This window comes from Eubalaena glacialis, chromosome 11 (genome assembly GCF_028564815.1).
Source record: "Eubalaena glacialis isolate mEubGla1 chromosome 11, mEubGla1.1.hap2.+ XY, whole genome shotgun sequence".
Classification (NCBI taxonomy): Eukaryota; Metazoa; Chordata; class Mammalia; order Artiodactyla; family Balaenidae; genus Eubalaena; species Eubalaena glacialis.
In genome coordinates, this window is record NC_083726.1 from 6,733,366 (window position 1) to 6,757,930 (window position 24,565).

Here is a 24,565-nt window from a genome sequence, read left to right on the forward strand (position 1 = left end):
AATGGTCAGTGATGTCAAATAGGGGACGCAGAGGGCTCAGGGGCTGGTCGCTCTGAGGTTCCTCCAGGGAGCCAGTGGGCATGTAGGAAGTGGGCAGGTCAGGCTGCCACAGGTCCAGTTCACTATGCAGGTTTTCTCACCCACGTTTTCTTGTTTAAGTCACACACCCACCTTACTAAGTTGTCATAAACGTTCCCATTTTAGAGATGAGGTTATTAAGGCTCAGAGAAGTCATCAAGATTTGAACTCCTGTCTCTCTGGGAATAAAACTCATGCTCTTTCAACCACACCAGGGAGTCCCAAGCTGTCTCCCAAAGACCCTGCCCTGTGAATACCCAGGGGACCCACCAGAGTCCCCGATCTCAGATAGGAATGAAAACAGACTACATGGCAAATCCCATCCTTTGCATGCTACAATGCACAAACCTGCAAAGCTCATCTGTGTCAATGAGCAGGGTGGGGTGTGGACACCCCCAGACCCCACTCTGACTTGGGCCAGACCCTCTCTTCACAGGGCACTTTTGCAGTGTCACTCATTCAACTACTATATATCGTGGACTACCATGTACCAGTCCCTGGTGCAGTGCACTGTGTCCAGCCTGGGGCCAGACTGCCTGGGCCTGAATCACATGCAGCTGTGTGATGCTGAGTAGGTGGCCTCAGTTTCCTCATCTGTGGAATGGTGGTAATACAGACATCTACCTCCCAGAGTGGTCAGAAGGAATGGATGATTTAAGGTGTATTGCACAGTGTCAGGCATATAGCAAGCACTCTCCTTTCGTTATCATCATCATCATCATCATCATCATCATCATCTGATGAACAGATGAATGGAATTCATTGCAAAACTGTAAGATAGACAGGAAAGGCTATAATGAACCCCATTTTATAGATGAGAAAATTGAAGCTCAGAGGCATTAAAAAGGTTGCAGAGACAGAATGGGTACAATTATTCTTATTTTACAGATGAGGAAACTGAGGCTCAGGGAGATAAGTAACAAGCTCAAGGTCAAAGTCAGTGTCAAAGGCAGGCCTAAATGCTCTGGCCCAGGCTCCCCCTCTGCCCTCAGTAATATCCCCCTCTTTGGAATTCTGCACTAACGCAGCAGGATTTCACAGAGGGCACAGGTAGCCTTCGTCACCAATGGCCAAGAGGACAGGTGGCCTGAGATGGTGTAGGTCCTGCAGTAGCTTGTACCTTCCAGCCAAATCTGCCCGTGGCCTCACCCGTTCAGGTCTCACCTGCTCAGGTGCTGCAGGAAGTCCCCTGGAAAATGTTGGCTCAGGAACGCCCCTCCCCCTCTCCCACTGGGCTCAGCACCTGTGCCTGCCCAGGTGGATGGAGACAGGGGGGCTGGACTTGGAGACCCACAGGACCTCACCCTCAGCTGGCTGGATCAGAGGGCCCTGGCACTCTGCCTGAATTGCACCATGATTGCTTCCTTTGGGTTTAAGGTGGTATGTAGCCGGAACTTCCCCACGAAGCAGAAATTACCCTGAGGGGAGACTATTAAGAGTTCTTAATGGGTTGAAGAAAGAAAGGGAGGGGCTGGGTGTGTTTCTCGATTTTTAGTGAAAGGAAGTAGTTTGTTTTGAAGGGAGGGTAGTGGAAAGGGATGGAAGAAAGTTCCAGAGTGTGGAAGTTGGAGGGGGAGTTGACTGGCACTTATGAGAGGTTTGGGGGAGACTGCTGTTAAGAAGCGCTCACGTGGATTAAGCACGTTCTTTTGCCAGGCTCCGTCCTCAGCCTTGACCTGCGCGACCTCATTGAACCCGCCAGGTGGGGACGCCTAGCGTTGAGCCCTCCACACGGCCCGCCCCGCGGACGCCAGCTCGGCCTCCATTCAAGCGCTTCATCTAACCACCTCTGGAGCCCCTGGGGCGCAGGAGAACTGGGGGACAGGGCTAGAAATGCTGAGGGCAGCGGCGGAATAAACCGGAGAAACGAAGGCGAGGGAAGGAGCTGGAGACGGAGACAGGGAGGATTATCGTGAGCGCTGGAGGCTCGGTGCTGCCTCCTTGAGGTTGCGCGGGGGACCCAGACGGAGGGCCCGGAGGCTCCAGGGGACACCCGCCGCCTGCCGGGGAGTCTGCGGGCGCCCTCGACCACAGCCACGGGGGTGGGGACGCAGGTCTCGGCAGGCGGACCCCCGACCCCTCACCAGAGCCCCGGCCGGCCTCTCCCACCCTGGGCTTTCGGCGCTCCCAGCATCCCCAGCTCTCCCACCTCCGGGCGCTTGTTCAAGCTGTGCCCTCTGCCTGAAACACTCCCTCCAGGCATTAAACTCCTCGTCCTCCCAGGCCTCCCCAGGCAGCCTCCCTTGGCCGTGCACCCCGCCCCTGGCCAGAGTTTCTGCTCCTGCCTCCGGTTTCCCCGGAGCCCCACAGCCCTCGGGTACAGCGTCCTCTCCTCCCCACCGAGGGGTCCGCAGGGCTCCGATGGACAGACGCCGAATGAACTGGAATATCTGGAGCAGCGGAGACGCCGGGCGTGGAGGGTAAACCCCCGCGGACTCGCACACCCGCCTCCCAGGGCCGGCTACGTGGTTGAAGGGACAGCAGGACCTGGCGCGGGCGCAGGGAGCCTTTTCCTGGCCCGAGGGCGCCCCCTGGGGGCCGGAGCCTCCCAGCAGGTACGTTCCCTGGCTTGGCGCGCCCCCGCGTCTGATCCTCGACCCCGGGCGCCACTGAGAGCCTCCCCCCACCTCTCCCCAGGGTCCTCGTGGTCTGGGAGGACCGACTGTATCGATAGGTCTGTGAGTCAGAGGGTGCGCCTCCTCGATGAATACCCGGGCGACGAGAAGGAGCGGGCGGGAGGGCAGATCCGAATCAGCACGGACCCGGCCTTTCGTCCCGGACTCCCCCTCCTCTGGGTGACACGCGCACACTGTGCGCACACACGCACGCGCCGGGTGCACACGCTTGACGCACGGCCCACCCCACACATGCACTCACTTGTGCACACAGACACACACGACACTCGCTCGCACACCTTACCTGTGCATGCGCGCGCACACACGTAGACACACCGCCCTTTCTGTAAGTGTGGTCCACCCTTCTGCCCACCTAGCTCGCCTGGGTCATCACCAGATGGTGCTCCCCAGGCCTTGCCGCCCCCCCTCCCCAATCCCTCTTGCTGCTCAGGTTAGTTGCAGGGCTGGGGTGGTATTCCCCAGCTTCCCAGAATCCCCGGGTGGTGCCCACCTTCCAGACCAGACCCTTCAACTCCCCACTCACTCATGTGCCAGACCCCCACCCCCACCCCACCCCACCCCGGAACAGAATACGGGATAAGCTAGCCCTGTTGTGAGAGTGGTGTTGACAATGACTAGCGTGACTGCACCTTAACCCAGAGTTAGGAGCCGTGGTGGTGGAATTTTAGGTCATGTGACAGGCGGGGGGCGGGCTCTCAGCAGTCTCCCCCAGCCTCTTTTTTTTTTTTTTTAATATATATATATATTTTTTTAAATTTATTTATTTATTTATTTTTGGCTGTGTTGGGTCGTCGTTTCTGTGCGAGGGCTTTCTCTAGTTGTGGCAAGCGAGGGCCACTCTTCATTGCGGTGCGCGGGCCTCTCACTGTCGCGGTCTCTCTTGTTGCGGAGCACAGGCTCCAGACGCGCAGGCTCAGTAGTTGTGGCTCACGGGCCTAGCTGCTCCGCGGCATGTGGGATCTTCCCAGACCAGGGCTCGAACCCGTATCCCCTGCATTGGCAAGCAGATTCTCAACCACTGCGCCACCAGGGAATTCCCTCCCCCTCCCCCAGCCTCTTTATTGACTAATTCATCATTCCTCCTCCTCAATTTGAAATGCCACCTTTATACTTAGGTCTATTTCTGGGCTCTCAAAGGGTTCCATTGATGTCTACTCTGCATTGGACAGAACCAATTGTTCTCATCTAGGGAGAGCAAGAGGACTTTCCGTGGGGCTGGGAGCCTCCTCTCACTGCCTGCTCCCACTTCAGTTTCCCTGTGTAGGGGAGGAAAACTTCCGGCTACCCTCTTAGGTTCTGTGGCCGAGAATTAACTGACATAAGACAGATTATGTCCAGGAGAAAAGCATATAAACTTATTTAGTATCTTTAGGTGTACAACATGGGAGTCTCCAGAAGAAAAATGAAGACCCAGAGAAGCCACTGGGCCCCAAAGCTTATATACCTTTTTACATAAAGAAGACACTTTGTGGGGATGTGACAGGATGAAGGGGCTGGGGCCCGGGCAGTAAGTTGTAGGACAGTGACAAGGAAAGATGTGGGGAAAACTAATAGAAAATCAGGGTTATTTTATTTATTTATTTATTTATTTATTTATTTATTTATTTATTTATTTATTTATTTATTATCTATTTGGCTGCACCAGGTCTTTGTTACCACCTGTGGGATCTAGTTCCCTGACCAGGGATTGAAGCCCAGGCCCCCTGCATTGGGAGCGAGGAGTCTTAACCGCTGGACCACCAGGGAAGTCCCAATTGGGGTAATTTTAGCAGTTTGTACAGATCCCTTTCAGCATCGCCTCCCAGTCTCTGGTGATAAGAATGTTCTCTTCCTGGTGCAGGGAGGGCACCTTTCTCTTGGGAAATGTATGACCTGCTTTTAGGTAGAAAGGGGAGGGCAGAGAGTCCCTCCTGCATCTTCTGTTTCTCAAGTGCCTTCAGCTCAAAGTAATCAGTGTTCCAAAGCAGCATATTCTGAGGTGGGATGTTCTGAACCCTTTTACCTGGAAGGGATTTTTTCCCAACACTTAGATCTCTGGCCCGTTATGTCACCATCAGAGCATTAGATTTGTTAAAATTGATGAACTAATACTGATACACTATTATTTACAAAAGTCCACCATTTACATTAGAGTCCATGCTTGGTGTTGCGCAGTGCTATGAGCTTTGACAAATGTAAAATGTCACGGATCCACCATTACAGTATCACACAGAATAATTTCACTGCTCTGAAAATCCACTGTTCATCCTTCAAAATCCACCTATTCATCCTTCTCCCCACTCCCCCAGAACCCCAGGTGTTGATCTTTTTACTGTCTCTATAGTTTTGCCTTTTCCAGAATGTCACATAGTTGGAATCATAGAGTATATAGCCTTTCCAGACTGGCCTCTTTAACTAATCAATAGCATTTAAAGCTACTCCGTGTCTTTTTGTGGCTTGATAGCTCATTTCTTTTTAGCACTGAATAATATTCCGTTGTATGGATGTGTACTCCACTATCCATTCACCTAGGGAAGGACATCACTGTTGCTTTCAGGTTTGAGCAATTATGAATAAAACTGCTATAAACATCCACGTGCAGGTTTTTGCGTGGACATAAGTTTTCAAGTCAGTTGGGTAAATACCTAGGAGTGTGATTGCTGGATCATATGGTAAGGCCGTGTTTAGCTTTGTGAGAAACCACCAAACTGTCTTCCAAAGTGGCTGTTTTGCATTTCCACCAGCAATGAATGAGAGTTCCTGTTGTTCCACCTCCACGTTGGTATTTGGAGGTTTTGTTTGTTTGTTTGTTTGTTTGTTTTTCAGTTTTTTGGGTTTTAGCCGTTTGGATTTTAACAGGTCTGTAGTGGTATCTCACTATTGTTTTAATTTGCAATTGCTTAATATATATGATATTGGCCATCTTTTCCTGTGCTTATGTGCCATCTGTATATCTTCTTTGGTGAGGTGTCTGTTTGGATCTTTTGCCTATTTTAAACTGGGTTTTCTTATTGCTGAGTTAGGAGAGTTCTTTGTATATTTTGGATACAAGTTCTTTATCAGATATGTGTTTTTCAAGTATTCTCTCACAGTCTGTGACTTGTCTTTTCATTCTCTTGAGTTCTACTTTAAAAAGCCCATTGTTGCCACCATCTACGCTGCAGCCTCTAACCCAGCTTCCATCAGTAGTAAGAAGGATATATCGATCCCTGACTTCCTTGTCCTCCTCTCAGTGGGTTTGAACTTGGGCCGGGGAAAAGGGTCCATGTATTAAGCCCCTAAAACCCTAATCCCTACTCCTGCAAGTGTTGTAATGAAGATCACATGGTGTGGTCTTTATAAAGCCCTTGGAACAGGGCCTGGAATATAATAAATGCTCAATTACCTTAGATAATTATAATAACAAGCATTATCTCTTTTAATAGCTAATGGAGTCAGTCCTTCCTCATTACTCTTCCTTTTCAGAATTTTCCTACAGCTATTCTCACACATTTACTCTTCTAGATGAATCATTTGATTAATTTTTAAATATCCTGTTCGAATTTTATTAAATGAATAAGTAATTTAGAAAAAATAGACATTTTAATGATGTTGGGTTTCTCATACAAGAACAAACCCTGTCTTTTTTTTTTTAATAACTTTATTTATTTATTTAGGCTGCGTTGGGTCTTCGTTGCCGCACGCGGGCTTTCCCTAGTTGCGGCGAGCGGGGGCTAAAAGTTTTCATTGCGGTGCGCGGACTTCTCATTGAGGTGGCTTCTCTTGTTGCGGAGCACGGGCTTCTCGTTGCGGTGGCTTCTCTTGTTGCAGAGCACGGGCTCTAGGCGCGCGGGCGTCAGGAGTTGTGGCTCACGGGCTCTAGGCACGTGGGCTGAGTAGTTGTGGCGCACGGACTTAGTTGCTCTGCGCCATGTGGGGGGGGGGGGGGGTCTTCCCGGATCCCGGATCAGGGCTCGAACCCATGTCCCCTGCATTGGCAGGTGGATTCTTAACCACTGCGCCACCAGGAAAGTCCCTAAGGCCTGGCTTTTTATTTAAGTCTTTATACCCCTTTCTTCACATAGAACTTACACGATCCTTGCTAAAGGAGTTTTTCTTAAATGCCATGACGAATGAGGTCTTTTCTTCAGGGACATTCTAATCAATTACTATATATCTGTATTTATAAATAGACATTGATTTTTTTTTCTTTTTTTCCATTTTTTTAAGTTCTTTTTGACAATTGATTTTTGTAATAGACTATTTTTTGGAGCAGTTTTAGGTTCACAGCAAAACTGAGTGGAAAGGTACAGAGATTTCCCATATACTCCCTGCCCCACACGTGCACAGCCTCTCCCATATCAATGTTCCCCACCAGAGTGGTGCATTTATTACAATTGATGAAGCTACATTGACACATCATTGTCACCCAAAGTCCATTAGGGTTCATTCTAGGTGTACATTGCATGGGTTTGGACAAATGTGTAATGACATGTGTCCACCATTATAATCTCACACAGAGTAGTTTCACTTGCTTTTTAAATATTAATTTTTTCTAATCTCCTTAGAGTTTCTAATAGGTTTTCTAATTGATTCTCTTAGCTTTTTCGGGTAATAATCTAAACACAGTGAAATTTTGCATCTGCATTTCCAACACTTAATCTATTTTATTTGTGTGTCCTAATTGCCTGGGTTAGCTCCCCCAGAACAGCATTAGATGGTAGTGGTGACAGGAAGTCCTTGCCTTATTCCAGAAGTTAATGGAAATGCATCTACTGTTTCACCAGTGAATATAATACTGGTTTTTAGTGTCATATATTTACATATTTTTATCATGTTAAAGCATAAAATCTGTTCCTATAGCAATAAAGTCGTTTTCTAAAATTAAGAATGGATGTTGGACTTTATCAAATACCACCTTAGCATCTACTGAGATGCTTATTTGGTGTTTCTCCCATAATCAATATATTTGGTGAAAGATAGGATTCTCTACAATTCAGCAAACGAGGCTCACAGAGGTCAGGTCACCTGCCCAGGGTCACACAAGGGGCAGGTGGCAGAGCTAGGGTCTCTTTCTTTGAGCCCAATGCTGCCTGCTCTGAATGCCTGTGACCTTGCAGCTCCTGGTACACCCGCACCCCTGGTCCCCTGCCAGGCCTTACCCACCCCTTGCTGGCACAGTCCACATAGCTTCCGCGGCGCCCACGGCCCTGCTCTCCTGCAGGAGAAGCTGGCCCAGCTCAGCAGCCACCCGTGTCTCACCTGTGAACACAGTTTAACACAGGAGACTAGCCTTGGTGAGTGGAGAGGTATCGAGCAGGCCCCGGGTCACAAGTAGGAGGGTAAGAGAAAAAGACGTTTCCCTCCCTTGCACCAGGTTTGATAAAGAGGGAGGAGCGGGCCGCTGCCCTCCAGGCAGAGGCAGGATCTAAAGGGGGCAGAGAGAGCAGGTTCCGGTGGGCATGTGGGCTCAGATGAAGAACATCAGGCTTTATATCAAGTCTACCCTGGTCATCCCAGGTCTCTGCCCCGGCTTTGCTGTGTGATCTGGACAGGGCCCGAGCCTCTGTGTGCTGACTGAGGCACAGAGACCCATGAGGAGGCCCCTGGGGGTCTGGGCTGGGACGTGAGGTAGGCGGCAGGGGAGGAGCTGGCCCACTTTGCCTTCTGCTCTGGCTGCCACCGCCAGGCACTGCCTGCCCACCCCCACCTGGAACAGCTGAGCCTGGAGGTGTCTCAGAGCCCCAGCAGGACGAGCATTTATTATGGTGACTCTGCCCTAGGAATATATATATTTAAAAAATATATATTTTGCATGCCTTGTCTCATTTGCTTTAAATTAACTTATTGTAATTAAATCCTCAGAATAGTCCCACCTGGAAGATGACGAGGTCTTCTCAGTGTTGAGTGTTTTACATACCATCTCATTTACCCCATTTTACAGAGGAGGAGATTGAGGCCCAGGGAGGGAAAATAACTTACCCAGGGTTGTTCAGGGGGGTGGTGGCAGGGATGTTAGTATTCCAGCCTTCTGTAGACTTTCTGAGACCTGCAAGGTTACCGCGGGGCTCCGTCCTCCTGTCACCACTTGGCCACACCAGTGAAAATAAACGGTGTGAGGGGCAGGAAGGGACTGCCAATTAGCTGAGGGCCTCCTGGGATTGAACCCCACTTTACAAATGACAAAACTGAGAATTCCAGTGGCCTGCCTGAGGCCCCGGAGCAGGTAAGAGGTGGAGGCCAGATTCAGATGGGGTTGCCTGTTGCTGCTCTGCGTGGGAAGTGAGGGCAATGCCCGTTTCCTCTCTCCTTTTTCAGGGTTTTCAGTCATTCTCATATTGTCCACCTGGGGGCGCTGGATAACAAGGCTGCGGCGGGAGCTCTGCAGAGAGATCTGTGCGCCGACTGGCCTAGGACGCCTCCCCTCTGGGCCCCACTGTTCCCTCCGGCTGCCGCTCACCTGCTCCTCCCCAACACCTGCCCAGGGGCCCGGGCAGACCACCAGGTGGCATCTTTTGCTCACCCTCCAGAGCCCTGAGTGTGAGAAGCCAGGCCTGTGCTGACCAAGATCACACATCCGGCCTAGATCAGGATAAGGGCGGTCTGGCCCTACCTCTCTGGCCTCTCACCTGGCCAGCCAGGCCCCGGGCCCTGCCCCCTCGCCTCTTCCATCACCAGAACTCCTCCTTTTCCTTCTCCATCTTTGCCCTAAAGCCGAGGGCCCAGACAGATGGCTGTGACCTCACGGGGCTGCTCACAGGCTCACGGGAGAAGTCTGGCCTTCCCTCCTCTTGATGCCCGCCCCCATCTACCTCTCTGTCACCAGCTGTTTCTGGGCCTGAGCCCCCATTCCTGCAGCTCCTGAAGGCAGGCCCACAGGGGCCTCCATGCAGTGTGCAGAGTACACCAACAGCACAAGATCCCCTTGTGGGTAGAGAGGTGTGTCCAGACAGGACAGGGCCTCTGCGGGACAGGACCTCAGGGGCGCTGCCGTGGGGTCCTCTGCCCCCGGCATTCCCAGCACGAATGGACTGTGGGACTTGACTTTCTGTTAACCAGACTCTAAGAAACTGACCAAGAACCCAGAGCGGCCAGGTCCTCGTTTACACAGAAGGACACACCTGTGGGGTGACCTGCCCAGCTCCTCTGATTGTGGGCACGTCCCGCTGGGGCCAGGGGGTCCTTAGGTCATTTAGTGCTACGTGGATGTGGCATTAACTAACGTGGACTTCCATGGAGAGAAAGCTCCTACCTTTTCAAGTCTCTTTCCAGCCTTCTGTCTGGGTAGAGGAGAAAGCTTGGTTCAGCGTGAGGACACCTGGCCACCTCTGTGACTCGGGCCGAGCACACTTTATATCCAGAGGAGAGCAGGCCCCGCTCAGGCCTCTGGCCAGCCACAGCACGCAGTTAAAATGTAGTCTATTTCCACTGGGCTTATCTTTATGGTTTCTATTTCTGGCAAGTGATACTCATTCTCTACTTGTGATGACATAGTTTCTTTTTTTTTTTTTTTTTTTTTTGGCTGTGCTGGGTCTTCATTGCTGCACACGGGCTTTCTCTAGTTGGGGCAAGTGGGGGCTACTCTTCGTTGCAGTGCGCGGGCTTCTCATTGCGGTGGCTTCTCTTGTTGCGGAGCATGGGCTCTAGGTGCGCGGGCTCAGAAGTTGTGGCTCACAGATTCTAGAGCACAGGCTCAGTAGTTGTGCAGGGGCTTAGTTGCTCCAGGGCATGTGGGATCCTCCCGGACCAGGGCTCGAACCTGTGTCCACTGCATTGGCAGGCGGATTCTTAACCACTGTGCCACCAGGGAAGTCCCTGACATAGTTTCTTTTTTAAGGAAAAAAGTGAATCCATTTAAAGACTTAACAGAAGAGGTGGGGCTCAGTGGAACAAACCTCTTGCAGGCCCTGGAATGGCTGGAGTTCGGGAAATGCAGCGTGTGCTCTTCTGAGCCTCCCAGACACCTGGTAGGTGGTGTCATCCCTTTGCGCAGATGAGGAAACTGAGGCCCCGAGCGGGGAAGTGACCATGACAGTGAAAGCCTCTTGACCGAGTGGGAATCTGCCTCCCCCCACTCCCATACCCACGCCTGGCGTCCCAGAGCCTGGACCCCTTCTCACAGGGCCAGGAGCCCTCACCTTGGCTAGCAGCTGGGTTTAGGGGCTGGGATGGCAAAGCCCTGGAGTGTCAGGGGCCTGAGCAGCAGTTCTGTCTCCAAAGCACTCGCCACTGGCCCTCGTGTTCCTGAGAAGTACCCCCTTGTGGAGGAGAGAGCACAGACCCACAGAAGGGGTGTATGTCACACGGAGGACGTGTGTGTCATCATCTCCATGCTGCAAATGGGGAAACAGACGGCAGCCTAGCCACGTGCGCAAGTCACACAGCCAGTGGGTGGAGGGGCTGGGCCTTGAACCTGGGTCTGCTGGACACCAGACCTGTGTTCTTTCCTGTGCCCAACCAGCTGCACTGAGACTGAATCCTGGAGGCCGACTCCTCAGGGACCCACCCCAGGGCTTTCTCTGGACTCGGTTCTTTTTGCCTGTTTGTTCCCATGATGCTCCGTACTGGGGCCAGAGCCAGAAGCATGAAAGAGCCCTGCACTGCCTATCCCCCAACCAGCCGTGGGCAGCTCCCACGCTGCTGTGGGCCTCAGTCACAGCCTCTGGGCAATCTCTGCCCGTATCCCACACAGGGCTGCAGTGGGGGACCAGGGAGGTGGTAGGCAAGCTGAAACTGAAACCCGGCCCTCACTGCGCTTCCCTCCTCTCCCTGACACTGGGTCTCTCTCATCCATCTCCCCACACAGGGTGCTGTCATATAGTCAAGCTGTCTCGTCCTCCCCAGCTGGGACATGGATGGTCAGTTAGTGAAGAAGCCCATGGACTTAGAGGCACACTTGTGCCTTAATATTTATTATTTATTTATTTATTTAGGCCGCGCTGGGTCTCAGTTGCAGCACGCAGGATCTTTAGTTGTGGCATGCAGGATCTTTCAGTTGCAGGCATGTGGACTTCTTTGTTGAAGCATGTGGACTCTTAGTTGCGGCATGCAGACTCTTAGTGCAGCATGCATGTGGGATCTAGTTCCCCGACCAGGGATCGAACCCAGGCCCCCTGCATAGGGAGCGCAGAGTCTTACGCACTGGATCACCAGGGAAGTCCCGGCACACACGTGCCTTAAACAGTTTGCTTTAACTGGTGTAAATGGACATCCCCTTGGAATCTGTCGATGAGGACCCCAGACCTTTCTAGAGGCTGGGGCTGCTGCCTGGAGACACGAGCATGCTTTTGGCCTAACCCACCCCCATCAGGCAGCATCTGGGACTTCCAGGCTTGGCTCCCAGGTAGAGGTCAAACCTTCAGAGGCTTGAGAAGCCATCCAAGTACAGAGCCCGTCTAGATTTTGATGATTTCTTCTCAATGTTAAACAGTCATTTCACTCACCTAATCTGCAGACTTTTTTTTTTTTTTTTGGCTGCGCTGCGCAGCACGTGGGATTTCAGTTCCCCAACCAGGGATGGAACCCGTGCCCCCTGCAGTGGCAGCGCAGAGTCCTAACCACTGGATCGCCAGGGGATTTCCCCATTCCGCAGAAAATTGTTAAGCAACTTACCTATATCAAACTTTTCCACGGGATTCAAGTTTATTTTCACAGAAACCGCCACAATTTTTCTGTTTGTCCTCAAGTTTCGGCAGCTTACATAACATTGAATTACTTCAGGGGTTACAATAGCAAAGACTCAACAGGCACAAACCAGTTTGGGGACAAACGTCCTGGATCTCATTCAGGTGCGGGTGGCCTGGGGAGGAGCCCAGTAGGGCTCCTATGGGCATGGAGGGATGGGGTGCCAGAGAAGGGAGCAAGTTCTGCCTCTGTTTTGTGTCAGCTATTCAAGGACAGATGCCCCAATGGTCCCCACTCCTACAGTTTTACGGACGAAGCGTGCCCTCCAGCCCCCTCCCCGCTTCACAGAGTTAGGGCTCCTCATCCTTGCGGTTGCCACATTCTCATCACACACCTGGTCACCAAAACCTCTGGGAATTGATGAGGTGGCCCCTTACCAAGGCCCACTGTGCCCCATTCATTTCTTTCAAGTCAAGGTCGGGGCTGGAAGAAGCCAGAGAGGCTACCTCCTCAGGCCCAAGTTGAAGGGGCACCAAAAAGCAGTAATCAAGACAACCCAATTAACAGTGGGCATAGGGTCTGAATTGACATTTCTCTGAAGAAGATACACAAATGGCCAAAGAAGCGAAAAGATGCTCTTGACACCATTAGCTATTAGGGAAATACAAGTCAATACCATTTCTCACCCACTAGCATGGCTAGAATCAAAAGGACAGACAATAACAAGCACTGGTTTGAATGTGGAGAAGCTGAAAGCTCGTGCACTGCTGGTGGTTATATAAAATAATGCAGCCACTTTGGAAAACTGGTGGTTCCTCAACAAGGTAAACATAGAGTTGTATGACCTCCACTTCTAGGTATATCACCAGGAGAAATGAAGACATACGCCCACACAAAAATTTGTACACAAATTTGTAGAAAATTTGTACACAAGTGCTGTTCATAGCAGCATTATTCATAATAGCCAAAAAGTGGAAACAGTCTAAACATCCATAAATAGATGAATGGATAAGTATATATCCATACAATGGAATATTATGCAGCCAGACCTTGGTTTCTAATGCCATTCTCCAATAAAAGGAACCCAGTCTCCTTGGAGAAATGCCTGATTCTAGAACTAGGGCAGGGATTATACAAAATGAGCCTGGAGCACCTTGCAGTGCCAGAAACTAAGGAAGGGCTCAAACACACACACATACACACACACACTACATTAAGGGGACACAGGCCAACTGAAAGAGCTCCCAATAGGCAAAGATTGAACAATCTGAAAGAAGAGAGGAAGGAAGGAAGGAAGGGAGGAAGGGAGGAAGGGAGGAAGGAAAGAAGGAAGGAAGGAAAGAAGGGAGGGAGGAAGGAAGGAAGGGAGGAAGGAAAGAAGGAAGGAAGAGAGGGAGGGGAAGGAGACGGAAGGAGGGAAGAAGGAAGGGAGGGAGTTTCAGAGGAGGGACCGGGTGGGGCTGGTCCTTGGTCACCGGTCCTCACAGGTTTCTGCTGGTCACCCATCTTCACAAATCAGCATAGGATGGCTGAAACTGAGCAGCTCCCTGCTTTCTCTTCATCCCTATGGGGTTCAAGAGGCTTCTCTGGGGAGACTGCCTGGGTCCCAGTGGCCCAGATACACCAGGAAGGCCCCTGCTCTCTGGCAGTGTAGCCCACTCAGGAAGCAGGTGCAGTTAGAAACATCTTGTCCCGTTGTGCAAGAACCCAGCAGAGGTGGGAGTGGAAACCCAGCTTGACACACAGTGTGGTCACTCACCAAGCCCTGGATCCCAGCATGGGGCAGAGGTGGGGGCATCTTCCAGAGGGGCACCTTCCTCTAACTCACACAAGCCATCCTATTAGCCAGCAGTAGTGCTGGGGGCAGATGCCTTGGCTCCAGGATCTACACTCTCCCTTAGCTGCTCCCCACTTGCTCCAGCCCTGGGTCCACCTCACCTCTCCAGTCAGGGCTGGGAGACTTTCCTCCTCCGTGTGTCCTCAAGGAGCTCTGTCTATGCTGGGAATCCTCCCCGTACCCCAGGCAGGCTGCTGGCTTTCTGCTCTGCCTCACCCTTCCCCTTGGGCAGTGAGCACAGGGAAAGGGAAGGAGGAAAATACAGGGGAAAACAAGAGAAAGCAGAGCCCAGATCAACATCTCTGATCCGATCTCTCCACACAGGCAAAGTGCCTGGCCCTTGCCACATGCACAGTGCAGCTCGTGTGGGGCTGGCTCCCTTCCTCCTTGGACAAAATCACACAGTGTTTTGAGGTTCTCAGAGCACCTTCCAATCCTCCCCTTGCCCAAGCAAGTCAGGGATGGAGCCTTTTCTAGCTCTAGGATCCAGTGGTGACTCCCATTGGGTGGCACCCAGCTCACAGCTCGCTTTAACCACCAGCACCACCCCACCGTAGTCACAGGCCTGCTAGCCCTTTATCCTGGGAACCCTCCCCGCACCCACCTTGCACTACCCTTTCCATCCCAAGGGGAGTTACCAACTCCCCACTTGACTCCGCCTCCCTCACCAGAGTGATTGGCTAAGGGGTAGGCACCTGACCCAAATTGGGCCAATTGGAGAGTGCCAGCCCTTTGGCATCACTCATTGGTCCAAAGATGGGCACGTGGCAAAACAGACCAATCAAGGTCCTTCTCTAGGATTTCTCTACTCAGACCCAGCTGTGGGGCAGGAGGTCCACCCCCTGGGAAGACACCTGTTGTTGGCAAAAAGAGGCAAAGAAGTGGGGCAGGGAGCCCTGGCAGGGGCCTTCAGTAAACTTCTTCCTGCGCAGGTGGTTTGAATCAGGTTTCCGTCCCAGGCAGTTGCAATCATGTTAAGAACATGGACCCTGGAGCAAGCCAGCCTTGGCTTTGAGTCCCTTCCAGCACTCACTAGTGTGTCGCCTTTGGCATGTTACTGAATAGCTCGGTGCTTCAGTTTCCTCAGCTTATTGGGGGATTGAATGAGTTACAATAGGAAGCCCTCAATAACACCAGCTCTTCAACCAGGAGCACTCTGGGTCCTACGCCTTCTCGGGCCCTTGACCCCTCCCATGTAGTACCCACAGTCGTTCAGTCTGTCCATCAGAATACCTGGGTATGGTTTGCTTCCTTCTTGCTGAAGCCTGCACACTGACTTTCCTTAATGATCAGGCTGCAGTGGTCAGCCCTTCCTTCACTGGCCTGCTCGGGCTCTTGTTTTCACATGGGTAGTGGCAAGATGGCAGGCAGCCCAGCCCCAGGGATGGCTCAGAGACCAATGCCAGTGATGGACACCATGAGAGAGACTCAGAATTGCCCCTTCCCTTGGTGGTTAACTTTGTTTTGGGGTCCAGCTCACCTCACATGGCACCCGAGGAAGTGCCCGGACAGTGCTGGGAGGTGCTCAGGAAGTGCAGGTACTGTCGTACGAGGTGCCCAGCTCCCTGCTCCCAAGGTAGCTGCCCTCCCAGGGGGCTGCTCAGCCCCTCACACAAACAGCTATCAGCCAGGCTTGCCCCATCACCATCAGGGACTTCCATCCAGACCTGCCCAGATCTGCTCAGATCTGCCTGAGCCCTAGCTTGAGCTCAAGTTGGGGATATCATTTCCTTTTTTTCTTTCTTTTTTAAAATGTATGTATGTATTTATTTATTTATATTTATTTTTGGCTGCATTGGGTCTTCATTGCTGCACAGGCTTTCTCTAGTTGCAGCGAGCGGGGGCTACTCTTCGTTGCGGTGCGCGGGCTTCTCGTTGCGGTGGCCTCTCTTGTTGCGGAGCACGGACTCTAGTGGTGCGGGCTCAGTAGTTGTGGCACGTGGGCTCAGTAGTTGTGACTCATGGGCTCTAGAGCGCAGGCTCAGTATTTGTGGTGCACGGCATTACTTGCTCCGCAACATGTGGGATCTTCCCAGAGCAGGGATCAAACCCATGTCCCCTGCATTGGCAGGCGGATTCTTAACCACTCTGCCACCAGGGAAGCCCTGGGGATATCCCTTCTACTCCCAACAACCTTTCTAACCAAGGAACAAAGAAAGACCAGGTTTGTAGTGGGTTGTAGTGGGTTCCACATGGAACCTCAGACTGTGACCTTACTTGGAAAAAGGTCTTCACAGATGCAATTATATAAAGATTTCAAGATTAAATCATCCTGGATTTAGGGGGCCCTAAATCCAGTGGCTGGTGTCCTTAAAAGAAGAGGAGAGGGACTTCCCTTGTGGTCCAGTGGTTAAGAATCCGCCTTCCAATGCAGGGGATATGGGTTCCATCCCTGGTCAGGGAACTAAGATCCCACATGCTATGGGGCAACTAAGCCCGTGCCCTGCAACTACTGAGCCCACACACTCTGGAGCCCACGTGCCACAACTAGACAGCCTGTGCGCCACAGCCAGAGAGAGAAGCCCACGCGCTGCAACTAGAGAAGCCCACACACCCCAACGATGATCCCAAGTGCCACAACTAAGACCTGACATAGCCAAATAAATAAAGAAATATTAAAAAATAAGAAGAGGAGAGGACACAGACACAGAGAGAAGAAGGCCATATGGAAACAGAGGCAGAGATTGGAGTTATGCTGCCACAAGCCAAGGAACACCAAGATTGCTGGCAACCACCAGAAGCTAGGAGAGAGGCACAGAAAGGTTTCTCCCTCAGGGCCTCCAGAGAGAACCAACCTTGATTTCAGACTTCTGAGCTCCTGAACTGTGAGAGAATAAATTTCTGTTTATTGAAGCCAGTAAGTTTGTTGTAATCTGTTATGACAGCCTCAGAAAACCCATACCCACTTACATAATGCACCCACTGGCAGTGTGGCTATATTACTAGGAAGCTTTAAAACTTTGCTCACTCTTTGCCCAAGCAATTCCATGTCTGAGCACTTATTTTTATGAAATAATTGGAACAATGCAGAGATATATGTGCAAGGTGTTCCCCACAGTGTTGTTCAACGCAGTGAAAAGTTAGGAAAGAACTAAATACCTGTCAATGGAGCTTGGTCAAATAAATGATAGCATCCCATGTAACAGAACATCGGGCAACTATCAAACACCATTATGTGTTTAACATCAAAAGAGATTACATAGTCATATGTGAAAAAAAAGTTTCAAAATAGTATATCTGCACAAAACATATTAATCATAAAGAAAATATGGGTAAATTGGACTTCGTTAAAATAAAAAAACCTCTGTTCACCAAAATATAACATTAAGAAGCTGATTTCAAATGCTGGTTCCCCCACTAACTGGCTGTGAGAACTTGGGTAAACTTTTCAACCCTCTCTGCCTCAGTTTCTCGTCTGTAAAATGGGGAGGCTTTCTTCATGAGGTTTGCTCCAGTCAACTATTATCATGTAACCAACCGCTCTAAAACTTAGTGGTATAAAACAAAACAATAGTCTTTTAATTTGCCTATGGATGTGAAATTTGAGCAGGGCTTGTGGGGTGTGGGTCATCTCTCCACAGGGTGTCAGCTGGGGTGCTTAACTGGGGGCTGGAGGACCTACTTCCAAGATGGTATACTCACATGGCCAGCAAATTGGTGTCGGCTGTTGGCTGAGGAGCTCAGCCAAGCTGAGGGTCAGAGACCTCGGCTCCTCTCCACGTGGGCCTCTCTATGGGCTGCTTGGGCTTCCTCATAGCATGGTGGCTGGGTTTCAAGAGCTAGCATCCCAAAAGACAGGAAGTGGAGGCCACCAATTTCTTATGGTCTGGCTCCCACCAAAATGGCAATGTCACAGAGCTTCTATTGGTCAAGAAGTCACAGAACCCAGATTCAAGGGGAGGGGACACAGACCCCCATCTCCCAATGGATGGGATATCAAAGAATTTACAGATATGTTTTAAAACTGCTCTAGGGTTGCTGTGAGGATTAAGTCAAATCATATAATCACAGTCTCAAAGGACCATCCCATGGATGACTTATTAAATAGAGGGAAAAGACCTTTACAGGGAGAAGCCTGGCAGACATGGCTCGGCCAAGTGGTCAAAGCTAGCCTCACGGGCTTCCCTGGTGGCGCAGTGGTTGAGAATCTGCCTGCCAATGCAGGGGACACGGGTTCGAGCCCTGGTCTGGGAAGATCCCACATGCCGCGGAGCAACTAGGCCCGTGAGCCACAACTACTGAGCCTGCGCGTCTGGAGCTTGTGCTCCGCAACAAGAGAGGCCGCAACAGTGAGAGGCCCGTGCACCGCGATGAAGAGTGGCCCCTGCTCGCCGCAACTAGAGAAAGCCCTCGCACAGAAACGAAGACCCAACACAGCCAAAAATAAATAAATAAAAATTAAAAAAAAAAAAAAAAAAAAAAGCTAGCCTCACAGTAATGGAACAAACTGACATCATTGCTGCTTCTTAAAGAAGCCAAGCGGGCTTCCCTGGTGGTGCAGTGGTTAAGAATCCGCCTGCCAACGAGGGGGACACGGTTCGAGCCCTGGTCCGGGAAGATCTCACATGCCACGGAGCAACTAAGCCCGAGCATCACGACTACTGAGCCTGCGCTCTAGAGCCCGCGAGCCACAACTACTGAAGCCCGCACGCCACAACTACTGAAGCCCACGCGCCTAGAGCCCATGCTCCGCAACAAGAGAAGCCACTGCAGTGAGATGCCCACGCACTGCAACGAAGAGTAGCCCCTGCTCGCCGCAACTAAAGAAAGCCCACGCGCAGCAGTGAAGACCCAATGCAGCCAAAAAAATAATAATAAATTAATTAATTAATTAAAAAAAAAAAAAAGAAGCCAAGCATACTCCTGCTTCAGAGTCTTTGCACTTGCTGCTCTTACTTCCTGGAACACTCTTTCCCCAGTTATCCACAGGGCTTGCTCATTGACTTTCTTTAGGTCTCTGCTAGCATCACCTCAGGAAGGCCTCCCTGGCCCGTATATAAAACAGCAACTCCCACTACTACCTGTACCCTCTGACCCTGCTCTGCCTTTCCTTTTCTCAGCGAAGTTACGTCTGTTTTTAAAAAATCGTTTCTTGTTTATTCTCCACACCACCACCCCCACTAGAATGTCAGCTTTTCAAAGGCATTTTTGTCTGTCTTTCTCACTGCTATACCCCCAGCATCTAGAATAGTGCCTGGAACAAAGTAGGGGCTCAGTAAAGATATGAGGAATGAATGAATGAATCGGGTGGTAGCAACTCAAATGTCACCTCCTTGATGAGGTCTCCCTTGATTTCACTCACACGTAAATGGCCTGGACCCACTGTTTTCAGCTTGGTGCTTCTGTGTGTCTCTGGGGACTGAGCCGCATTCATCTGTGATTCCCCAGCCTAGCCCTCAGCATACCATAGACACTCAGGTAATGGTGCTGCTAGGTCTAATATCCACCTGTCCACACATCCAGCTTTGTAAAGCAGGTTTACACCTGGCATCTCGATTCATCCTCACCACAGCCTTCTGACATGGGTGTGTTGCCCCTGTTTATAGATGTGACCTGGAGAGGAATGATGGCTGGCCCAAGGTCAGACAGCTGGTTGGGGGCAGAGCCACACCTAGAACCCGTCTCCTGCTTCCCAGGGAGCAAAGAGTGTGAAACTTACACTCTATGGGGGCACCTTGGGAAGATCGTAGAATCAGCTCCACCAGAGGCTGCAAACCCAGCACCTGCAGGGCCTGCCTTTGGGAGCTGGTACAGCAAGAGTCTCAGATTTGTCACAAGAAGCCAGAAATCCTAACTTGGCAACTGATTCAAATGAAGCCAAAACCCAGAACAGCCTCTTCCGAGGGCTGGATGCTGACCTTTGGCCAACAGTTTGCAACCTTTGCTCTATTGGATTCTACTAGATTCTAGATGATCCTCCATTTTACAGCCGAGAAAACTGAGACCCAGAAAGGGGAGTAATTTGCCCAAGGTCACACAGCAAGAGCCAAGATTTGAAAATCTATGGTCTGGAGAAGGCAAGATATGGGGGCAGTGACACAGACCCCCTCACCCCCGAGTCAGTCCCTGACATTCTCTGTAAGGTGGCTCAGGCCAACAAGGAAAAGGAAGACAGATGCCTAATTCCGGGGGCAAGTGGCCGTGGGGAGAGCTGAGTTTCAGAAGCAAGTAGAACTGGGTTCAAACTCCAGCTGCAACCCTCACCAGCTGTGTGACCTTGGGCCAGGCCCTTCCCTTTCTGAGCCACGGCCTCTCCGCTATGAGATGGAGACAGGATGCCCTGGGTAAGCGATGACTCACTCTCAGGCTCGGCTGGTCCAGGGGTGCGGGCCAGACTCCACTGGCTCCATGGGTTTTGGATCCTGCAGGCTGGGACTGTGCTGTGAATACTTCTGGAGAACTCTGATGCGGTTGCCACACAGCGCACGCGCGGACGCATTCCTGTTTCATCAACCTCCCAGCTCTGCTGGCACAGAGATTGCACCAGAGCAGACTGTGGCTTCCAGAAATGCCTCCGCAGGACAGGCTTGGTGACACCGGAGCCGACCTCCGGTCCCAGCACCCCGCCCCCGCTGAAGCCCGTTCACAGCCTGAGCAGGTGCCTGCTTCTACCAGTAATGCCTCAGTCACCGGCTAAAATGCTATTCCAGTCCCCGCTGCTTCTTTCATTTTTTTTTTTTTTTTTTTAACAAGCTCTCTCTTCAAATTGTAAATGCCCAAGGGGGTTAATACATGAGCTTGCAACAAATCATTTCACTGGCCTCTCCTGACACTCAGCTATGAGAGGGGGTGGGCAGGTGGCCTGTCTGGTTGGGCTCCTCACCCCTCTCCACCTCCAGGAGTGGGGAGACCCAGCCCTCCCCTCCCAGGGCCCAGAGGTCCAGCCAGCTCCTCCCACAGCAGAAATGTCATGGGGGAGTAATTTGGGCAGAAATGCCTCCTAGGAGGTCACTCCACCGCCCATCACACTGCCCTACCTCTGTGTCCCTCCTTCCCTGCCTCAGGGCCGCTCTCTCCTCCTCGGCCCCAGTCCCTGCTGAACTCCAGACACTGGACTCCATTGCTGCTCAGGCTTTCCCCGCCCCCTCCCATGCCAGGCCAGAAGCCTCCCGCCCACTCACACCAGCTGGTGGGCCTCAGGCCCCATCAGTCCTGCCTCCTGAATGCTCTTTTCATCCCCTGACCATTGGCCTGAGCCTCATGGCATGTCACCAGCCACTGCAGTCTCCCCCGACTGGTCCCTGGCCTTTAGTCTTGCTCCCCTCTGCCCATGCTCCATAGCCAAAGAGAACTTTCTAGAACTGTCTGGCAAAGGGCCTCCAAACTTAAGTCCCTTCTTTCAAGGCTGTCAGCTACTCTCAGAAGAAGAGCTCATCCCAGCATTCAAGGCCCCACTGACTTTACCTGCCTTCTTTCCTATATCTGATAACACATGCCATGCATTTTTTAATTCCCCACATCCGGGCGGAAAAATTATTCATTGTTTCCCTGAAATTAAAATTGAACTGGGTGTTCTATATTTTACCTGGCAACCCTAATGTCAGTCCAAACACCCTGGACAACATCATGAGGTTTTTTTTAGCTTAATTTTTTTTTTTTTTTTTTTTCCAGCTACGCCATGCGGCATGTGGGATCTTAGCTCCCACACCAGGGATTGAACCTGCGCCCCCTGCATTGGAAGCACAGAGTCTTAACTACTGGACCTCCAGGGAAGTCCCCTTTTAGTTTAATTTTTTAGTATAGCTGCATTTAAGTGCAATATCTTGGACATACTTATACCAAAAAACTGATTCATTGTTTATCTGAAATTCAAATCTAATTGGGCATCCTGCATTTTTATTTGCTAAATCTGGCAACCTAGGTCCTACATAGGTAACAGGGACCAGGGGGAATGGCAAGGGTCGGACAGCCCCAACCTGGACCCTGAAAACTCTGCCCTGCAGTCAGCCTGAAAGCCTCCTTTCCAAACTTCTGCCCTGGTACCTGGAAGGGGCGGGAGCCCAGAGACTCCTTGGGAGGAATTATTCCACTTCTGCCCACTTCTCTCCTCTCTCTGGGCCTAGTTTCCTTCTCTGTAAAATGAAACTCATGGTTTCTCTGCCCCGTTTCCCAACCTCTCCCAAGGATCAAACACCTGAGTAGAGTAGGGGATTCTCAGCTGACCGGATGCACCCAGAAGGCAAACAGGCTTGTGAGAGTTTCTGTTCTTTGGCGCACCCAAGGGCCTTGAGGAATAATTAAGACAAAGGTCCTTTTTTGCTTGTTTTTTCCCAAAGTACCTCGTAAACCAGTTAAACTACCTTGATGATAATTGATTCAGACGTGATCATCAACTAAAAGCATTGGATGAAAGTTTGTTGGGAATTAGGACATTCACAGGGTATCAAAGTAAAAGTTACCTTTACAATAGGGAGACCAGGCAGGCGCCAACAGGCAGGTGACCCATCACCTGCCTTTTGATCCAATCTGTCTCCAGACTAAAGGAGACTAAAGACACCTGGCCAAGTAAAGGCCATGCCTGACCTGGGATTAGAGCCTGGACCGCAAAAAATAATGGCTAGAAAGGACATTATGGGACAACTGGGACAAGTGGAATGTGGGCTGGGGATTAGACAACTGTATTGTTTCAATGTTAAATTCCCTGAATTTGATACTTGCACAGTGGTATGTAGGAGAATGGCCTTGTTCTTGGGAGATGTGTGGTGAAGTGGGTAGAGGTGAAGGGCTACGTATCTGCAACTAACTCTCCATGGTGCAGCCAGAGCAAACAGATAGATAGGGAGGAAGGGAGAAAGAGGTCAAAGGATAACAGCTGGTGAATCCGGTAGTTCATTGTACTATTCTTGCAACTTCTCTGTACATTAGACATTTTTCCAAATAAAAAGTCTGAAGGAACACCCACCCAGAATAAAATATCAGAAGTAGAAGGGGTCTTAAAGACCTTGTTCCCTGACCCTTTCCCAGAGAGGGGAAGGTCTTGGCCTGTGGTCACACAGTGAATGGCAGCTGAACCCTCCCCACTTGGTCTGAGTCCCAAGAGCAGGAATGGGCCACCTAACCAGTGTCACCTCTGGTTCTTCTCCCCGCTGTCCCTCAGCCGCCAACACTCTGCCCCTGGGGCCACCCTACAGTCATACAGGAGGTGAGCAGCTCCCGGAGTCTGGGGAGAAATCCACCCTGCCCCTCTCCAAAGAAACTGGACCACAACTCCCTCATGCGAGGCCAAGCCTGGCAGGCGGGATACTTTCTAGAGAAGCTTCCAGATGTAACCAGGAGTGAAATCTCCTTTTGTGCTTTACACACTGGAGTGTTTCAGTGGGGTGAGGTGTAAACACAACAGCTTTTACTGTAGTGAGAGCAAAATGCTTCAATAATTTATATTGTTATAATGTTAATCTTATGTACTGCAACAATTATGAAAAGGTTCAGACAGATAAATAAGAAAAGAAATGGACAGTTAATATGATCTAAAGAGAGGCAACAACAGCATGATAACTTTAGGAGGAAAGCTATTTCCTTTCTGTGTCTACAAGTGCATGTAATAATTTAAATGACAAGACGAAAAAATAGATTCCATCCTAATTGTGATTTTTTAGGACTGTTTGTTGGACTAGCATTTATAGCCTTAGTCTAAATAGTATTTACGTTTTGTTTATTTAAGGCCATTTAGGTGATGATTAAAAGGAGAAAGCCAACTTCGTCACCTCCAAATTTCACGAGAAGAAAATCCAACATCAGACATCCACATTCGTGATAACCATCATCAATCCAGGTGTAACAAAGAACACGGAGAAAATCAGAAGTGACTGGGGGAAATGCTGAGGTTCGGGGTGGTCTGTGGCTCCCCTGGCCTCTGTGGAAGGTGTCTCTGGAGAGAGCACCTGTGCCATGGGTGGCCTAGGAAGCACCTAGCAATGAGAACTTACTGGCTGCACATGCTGAAGTTAAGCTTTCCTATTTGATTACTTCCTTTGCAGTCAAGGCCAGAGAGCCCTGGCGGGCCAGCATGGGCCTACACAGAGCAGGCACCTGCCCACTGTGTTGAATTCACTCATTCAACAAGTATCTATTGAGCACCTACTATATGCTACTCTATGTTCTGTGCTAGGTTCCAGGCAGGCGGGGGACTTCAAAGCAGAGTCCTGCTCTCAGGAAGCCCACAGTCCACTGTGATGGGGTGGGACTGGGGGCAGACCATCCCTGAAGAAACACACAGGATGACTTTAGCTCAATGCTAAGTGCCAGGAAGACCATAAGAGGCTGCCTGGAGAGGGAGTCAGGGCAGGCCTTGCTGAGGATGGAACATCTCACCTGATGCCCAAGCAAGAAGCCAGGGCTGACCCTGAGGCAGTTGGGGATGGTGTTCCAGAGAGAGGGGAAGGCCTGGAAGTGGGACCAAGCCGAGCAGTTTGAGGAACAAGAAGGCCTGTGA

General features: G+C 50.8%; 1 long non-coding RNA gene across 2 annotated transcripts; it reads left to right on the plus strand.

Moving 5' to 3' along the window:
- The first annotated feature begins 1,636 nt into the window (after positions 1-1,636).
- LOC133100898 (uncharacterized) lies at positions 1,637-24,082 on the plus strand. Of its 2 annotated transcripts, XR_009702557.1 has the most exons (4): positions 1,637-1,780; positions 2,433-2,633; positions 21,745-22,381; positions 23,795-24,082. It is a non-coding gene; the product is annotated as an uncharacterized LOC133100898 (long non-coding RNA). The 2 variants fall into 2 exon arrangements; XR_009702556.1 differs by lacking the exon at positions 23,795-24,082 and having other exon boundaries at positions 21,745-22,450.
- Positions 24,083-24,565: the final 483 nt, after the last annotated feature.